This window comes from Porites lutea, chromosome 5, assembly GCF_958299795.1.
Source record: "Porites lutea chromosome 5, jaPorLute2.1, whole genome shotgun sequence".
Taxonomy (NCBI): domain Eukaryota; kingdom Metazoa; phylum Cnidaria; class Anthozoa; order Scleractinia; family Poritidae; genus Porites; species Porites lutea.
In genome coordinates this window covers 34,679,801-34,687,101 of record NC_133205.1, presented here as the reverse complement: position 1 = coordinate 34,687,101, position 7,301 = coordinate 34,679,801, and the positions used below count along the sequence as shown (strand labels likewise).

The 7,301-nt window shown below is 39.8% G+C and overlaps 1 pseudogene; it reads left to right on the top strand.

Annotated features, from left to right (window-relative positions):
* Nucleotides 1-612: 612 nt before the first annotated feature.
* LOC140936732 (uncharacterized) lies at nt 613-1,564 on the top strand (annotated as a pseudogene).
* The last annotated feature ends 5,737 nt before the right edge of the window (nt 1,565-7,301 follow it).

The following is a 7,301-nucleotide window of genomic DNA, read 5'->3' as shown; positions in this document are numbered from 1 at the left end:
AGATTGGCTTTCTAGGAAAAATAGGCCTCTTACCAAGAAAAAAAAACGTTCCTTTTTGCTGCGCAAAGTAAACCAGTCCTGTTAATGATGATTAATAACCAGTGTTAATTACGTTCGACTTTGTGACAATAGACTACGAGAACGAGATAAGAAAAATGATAACAAAAAAGAATAAAGCTAAGAACAAGCTGCGGCTAAAAGAAAGAAAATAATAATAATAACAATAAAAATATAAATAACAATAAAAAAATAATAAAAAAAGTCATACAATAACCACATCACAACAAGGCCGGGAAACTAACCCAAAGCACTCAAAGGTAATCAGCTCTCTGAATGAACGTTTCTCATTTTGAGTTAAACTATCTAAATTTGAATGCTAACTTTATTTGTGTCTCCAAATACAATACTAGCCGAAGGGCCAGCGAAGTATCTCAGTAGCGCTTTTAATACTGTGAGCTGTCATAAAAACAACAACAACAACAACGCACAGGTATTTTTTTTAAATAAACCTTTCATCATATTGCATAAACAATTCCTAGGATTGACGGTGGAGATAAACTTATCTTGCCGATAATCTGATAGTAACTTACCACAACCGCTTCTCTTGTAGAAATGTTGCAGCAGCTAACACGACTTGTAGCCCTTTTACTGGGTATATACGGGGTGTTAGCGGATGCCGTTGACTTAAAGAATCTACCAAAGTAGAAGATGAGGCATATGGATATTGTCCTCCAGGATACTGGTGCAAGAAGAAGCGGGAGTTTGACAGTGCTGAATGCCCACGGGGATTTTTGTGCCGGTCAAAAAGAAGCTACGGGGCATGCCCCCCGGCTTATTGGTGCCGCAGAAGTGAACTAGTAGTAGATCGCGAGATCAATCCAGAAGACTGCGGAGAGGGGTTAGTAGCAGTTATTCAGCATTTATTCGCGCGTTCTAATGGGTCAATTACCCATTTATTATTTACCCTTGGGTGAATACTGACGAAAGCTGACGCGCGCTTAAAGCCGTGCGCTTGACTTATTGGGCGACCATATTTTGCTTTTTCCTCAAAGTTTTAAGAAATAAGAAAAAATAGGATGGAAATTTCAAAATCTGTGTTGGTTTTGTTTCGTAGTCAATGGTGCAGGATAAGCAAAACGATGATAAGTGAACCTCGTTCTATGGGATGTCCCCCTGGTTACTGGTGCAGGAAGAAGAGATCAATCGATATCCTGTCAGAAAGAAATTGCCCTCGCGATTTCCACTGCGATAGCAAGAAAGAAGCTGATGCAGGCTGCCCCCCCGGGTACTGGTGTAAAAAGAAGAGGGATATGATAGAAACACCAACAAAGAAAAGCGAATGCTGCAGAGGGATGTGGTGCAAGAAACAACTCCCATCTTAACCTCCTCTAGTTTATGTCACTAGAGATCTCAGAAATGAGAACCGTTTACGGTGAAGGCTAAATTGCGTATTTAATAGTCCAATTCTTTCAAATGTATTCTTTGGAGGTCTTTTTTGAGCACAATTAATTGTATTCGTGGATTTGTCTGTAAATAAAGTGAGTTCTTGAATTGGTCGTGTTAATTAAAGTTTAATCTAATTCATTTGTCTACATATAATCGGTGGAGCCTAGTTGTTTGTATCCTCTCTGTTATTTTGTGTAGATGATTCTATTAAAATAAACAACAATAAGACCTTTTTCCTTCAGTCAACAACAGATCATACAGTAAGTAAACAACTCTTGGCTATTTCAGTAGAATTATCCCCAAAAGCGCGCGCATCCATTAGCTGCTTCAAAGACAAGAAAAAAAATCTTTACCCCCACTGGTTAAGCTCAAGGGAGAATGATTCTCTCTTGTTAAGCTATAGATGATAACAACACACTAACGAAACATAAAGATGAAGTAGACAATATTTTTCTGTAAATGAAAAAACATTTTCTCTGATGAGGTGGTTTATTGTTTGACTGCAGATCCCTTGCCTACGTATGCATGGATGAATGGGGGAGGGGGAGGGGGAGGAGAAGGACAAATGAGGTTTCATCAGTTGAAAAACCACTAAAGGAAACGAAATCGATCTAGTTACAAAGGTTGTTCAACATCCACTGTTGGATCCTGTCAATCAATAATTAAAACAAGTGAGGTAAACTCCTCAGTAAGAGAGAATGACTTAAGCTTAAACACTTCCTTCAAAATTCCTTATTTTTTGGCCCAGTAAATTTATTGCCTGGTTTGCTTGCTTTTCGTCCTATTTTAAGGAGAAATAGTTGGCCCTTGTACATGCGATGCGATTCGTAGCCGGGAGAATAATATAAGCTGCTTCGGGTTTGTCGATGTGTTAAACAAATCACTCATTGAAAATATAGTGAGTCAAGTAAATAGCATCACTTTAATCATTAATTTCTGCAATGGCAAACATTTTTAACAAGCTGATGGACAAAAGGAAACTACATGATGTAATTACACATTAAGAACGATCGTTAATTGTTAAGGCTCTTTCCTTCTTCCCAATCAAAATTCAGCTTATCTGATTCGTTCTGCTTTTAACTATATTCCGTGTTTTACCTGGTAAAGTTGGAAAACTGGTTGGAGAGTCGAGCAAATGATTTCTTGGATGTTTTGAGTGATATCCGCTATCCAGCCATTAGCATCATGAGAACCTTTAGTTATTTTTGATTTTTTTTTTCTCGTAAGCTCAGCGGATATGCAAGCTATGAGCATTTTATAGCACGTTCTTAACATAGACCAGGACAGATTAAGGATTGTCAGTTGATATTAGCTACAGAAAGTATATTAGTATTAAATGAATAGGCTTAATCCTTGTATAATTCTAGCCAACAAGATGGCCATTCCCCTAGCTTTTTCTATGTATCTCGTGCCCACACCAAATATCGAAACTAGAACCCATACCTTTGTATTTGGGACACGTACTAATAACTCAAATACTATGTTAGAGTAAGCGATTAAGTGTTCTTATGCCACATTTAAAATCATTAATTAAAAGCAAGGTTTAAATCCCAACCGGCAGAAGGCAGGCCAGCTGTCTATTTACAAGCGTGGTCGGGGATGCTACTTACTCCTATTGGAACTGCTGTTGAACAACTCCAGCGGGTGGTCAGAGGGGAGGGGAAGATAGGGTGGTTTGGTATCGACGGCTAATGGGTAGAAATATTTCTTGTAGGTATTAAAATACCTCTAGGTTTATTTCTTGCCTTTTGGTATCTTGCCAGCATTTTAGGAATGGATCACCTTTTAGAAACCGTAAGTGATTTAAAAAAGTAGAAAATTTTCTCACTAATTGTAAGAAAAGAGCGAATGAACAATATGACAGGATATACCACAGTTCAGTGTAAAATGCTTAGCGTTTCATGGCTTAACTTAAACCCCTTCAGACCCTCTTCCGACTACCCGTCCACGCTGCCTCCATTAAAGTTCAAAACTTAGCGTAAACATAAGTTTCTTTCTTGAATGCCTTAAATGGCTTATTAAAATGCTGCGCGTGATATCTACTAAACTTAAATTATTTACGTCTAGTTTTATGACCTTTTTCGGAACAAGTTTCAGTTTTCTGGTAAAGGCGGTTGAGACGGAGTTGAATTTTCAACGATCCTATCCTCTGTGTCTGTATCAGTGGTTTTCTCTTCACCAACATGCTCCTTGTAACACGCCTTTGACTCATCTACCAAATCAAGATTTAGATATGTATTTCCCACCATCATCATCTTCTCCAGTATCTTCGTGGCCGTTTACGAGGATCTTCCTTCCAACAGTCCAACACCAGCTGAAATCTAAGACAATTATTATAAGGGACCGTGCGGTACCTGCCAAGAGGGTCAAATTGGATAGACTCCTTCTTGGAACCTTTACTTTATATTTTTTTAATTGGAATGAGTGATGATGAGCGCATGCGTACAGTATGATACGCTTCCCATCTCAAATACGTTTTCATCTTATTTATCAGCATTAATATAATACAAAACTTGTTCCTTTATAGCTAATACATTCATCTTTGTGAGGAAATTTTCCCTTACCCTTCTTATGACAAATTAAAAATGGCTTTGCAAAGTTTTTTTTTTTGGAAAAAACAAGTTGCATTATGGAGATGGAAAGTTACTTTGTAAAGCCTTCGATGCATCCAGCTTCATTCTTAAGAATTCATCCATTTTCTGGGTGGAATTGTAAAGGGCAAAGAAAAGAGAAAAGGAAAATATAAAATACATTGTATGAGGTAAATAAACATGTTGTTTTTGTTGATGATGGTGATGTTGTTTGTCTTCAATGATATTCGTTGTTTCTTGTTCCGTAAATATCTTATTAGGAAATGATAAATACACGTATCCCTTGCGCAGGCTATACAAAGCTTAAATTTCTCAAAGAGTCCAATATCTTTTCAGGTTTCTCTGAAGGCTCAAGTTACTTTTTCGTCGCTTACATTGGCTAAACTATAACCGCAATCACTGATCGTATTTACCGTTTAAACTCTTACTTACAGTTCGTCAGTACAAGTATCTGGCTTTTCCATTCGATATCCTGCCTTGATTAGCCCGTACAGATCTTTGTCGTTTATTCCGGGATAGGGGTTTCCACCTGAATTGTTAAAGAATTGTAAGTGTAAAATGATTTAGTTTTGTAAATGTACTTACATTATTCCAGAAGTATGCCTCTGACTAGAAACAAAGCTATATTCTATTTGGTAAAGTTACACTCCTTAATAACAAGTCAGTACAATACGATATTTTACTCTGGCTGCTTAAAGCCTTAGCTCAATCCACTCTTAGTATCAGAAGAGGCAATTGTGGCCTCCTGTGAATACCTAGAAAAGACACGTAAAGGGAAGGAAACTCACAAAACAGACTCTGAAAGTGTCAAGATCCGGACCCTTCTGGGAGACTTTTATGAGAAGTTTTGTCTACAAAATGTTTAAAATTTTTCCGTCATAATCTTACCCATTGTGCAAAGCTCCCAAAGGAGAACTCCAAACGACCACCTGGAAATAAATATTTTACTGCGCTAAAGATTAAATGTTTCATGTAGTTTCCAAAATAAATATATAAGCAAATTATAAATTATAAAAAATCATAAGTCAGAAATTAAAAAAAAGGAGATACTACTAATTAACCATTGTGAGCGAAACAAGCTAGGGTGCGAATTGCGGCCCCATTCGTAAGAAACGACCGTTTGTGTCCGGAGACTTGTTCAGCATCGACGAAAATTAGCCATTGCCTAGTGTTTAACACTTAAACTACCAGACACCTGTTTAACCGTGCAGAACTATATTTTTCTAGAGTATGATGCTTTGTTTGCATTTGGTTTTCTCAATGATCTTAGTTTTAAACATTCGCGCTTCAATAAGATCGTCAATTTCTTTTCATTTCATTGGCATCCTACAATCTCGAAAGACTGTTATGTCGCGCTCTGATTGGTTGTTCTCGAACAGCGACTTGTGTGGCTGAAAAGACCAATTCGGGAATGACAGTCCTTCCCGCACAGTCAGCAGATTTGGTCAAGGACACGCTCCCGTACAGCAGCGTGCTCAAAACATAGGCTCTGTAGACCTGGATTTTGGTACTTTGCGTCAGCTTCTTGTTGGACCATACTCTCTTGGTCAGGCTGGAAGTGGTAGTGGCAGCCTTGCCGATGCGCTGTTTAGTTCGGATTCCAGAGTTAGAGTATCAGAGATTGTCGAGCCAAAGTACCGGTAAACGAAGTCATGTAAAAACTCCAGTTCATGCTCCAAGACTGTAATGTTTGAAGGTGAGTCCACATCCTGAGCCATGATCAAAATCTGAGCTCAAAATCTTGATATGCCTTCCTGAAACGGCTCATGACTTTGTGAAGGTCTTCGGCTGAGTGGGCGGTGATGGCTGCATCGTCGGCAAATAGGAGATCCCGCAGATATATCATTTGGACTTTAGACTTTGCTATTAGTCTGAAGAGGTTGCAGAGCTTTCAGTCTGACCTGGTCTGGAGGTAGATTCCCTCTGTTGCATCTCCAAAGGCTTTTTTCAGTAGGAAAGCGAAGAAAATCCCAAATAAGGTCGTGGCGAGAACGCATCCCTTCTTCACTTCACTTCGAATGTTGAAGGGGTTTGATGTTGAACCGTCAAAGAGTACAGTGCCCTTCAAGTCCTTGCGGAAAGATCTAATGGTCCTGAGGAGCCAGGGTGGACATCCGATCTTGGGCAGAATTTTAAATAGGCCGTCTCTGCTTACCAGGTAAAAAGCCTTTGCGAGGTCTATGAATGCTACGAAGAGTGGTTACCGTTGTTCCCTGCAGTTCTCCTGCAGCTGTTGGATGGAGAACACCACATCAATGGTTGACCTGTTGGCTTGGAAGCCACATTGCGATTCTGTGTAGAATCTCTCAGCCAAAACCTGGAGCCTTTTCAATGTATTTGGGGGAAAAGCTTCCCTGTGACGCTAAGGAGAGAGATGCAGATGTCCTGTCTTTCTACAGGGTGACGATGTTTGCATCCCTCGTGTCCTGTGGTAAGTCAGGGACAAAGCATTTTAAGCAGCTCACAGATTAATAATATTTCCTTTGCAGCACTTCAGGATCGGACTTCGGCAGGGATGCTTTCATTTCCAGGTGCTTTACCAGAGTCAAGGAAGTCAAGATCCTTGTTTAATTCTTCAAGGACTGGATCACTGTCAAGTTCCTGCAACACAGAAAGGCACTTGATGGCGTTCATTACTTATTCTGTTACCACAATCTGTCTGGAGTATAACTCTGAGTATTGCTGCACCTAGCGTTCCATCTGCTTCGCCTGATCTGGGATGAGCTCGCCTGTGGCGGATTTCAGAGGGGCAGCTGTCATCTTTGTTGGATCTAAGGCCTGCTTAATACCGATCATGCATCTCCTTGATGTTGCCTGTATCAGCTGCTGACCGTATCTGATGGCAAAGTTTAAGCCACTAGTCGTTTGCACACCTCCTGGCGGTCTGCTGAACTTTCAATGCACGAAGAATTGGATTTACAAAAATTTACCCCGGGGCAAAAAAGTGAAAACTAGTGGGAAATGAAAGGCAAAGATGGTAAATACCGCATTTGCATGGCAGTTCACCTGCGGTTGTAAATTCGAGGGCAAATGCAGCATTTACTATCTTTGCCCTTGATTTAACCGTGGTGTGCACTTTTTTTGCACCAAACTTGTAAAGAGTAAATTTGGTTCAAATCAAATTTTTTGTTCGTTGTTTGCTGCAAGCGGCTCGGAGCGCCTGCAGGTTTTGTTTAGTGGGACAGGCTTTGTATGTTGCTAGGGCTCTCCTCTTTTCCTCACTGGCTAGTGTCATCTCCTCGGTGTGGGAGTCAAACCAGTCAG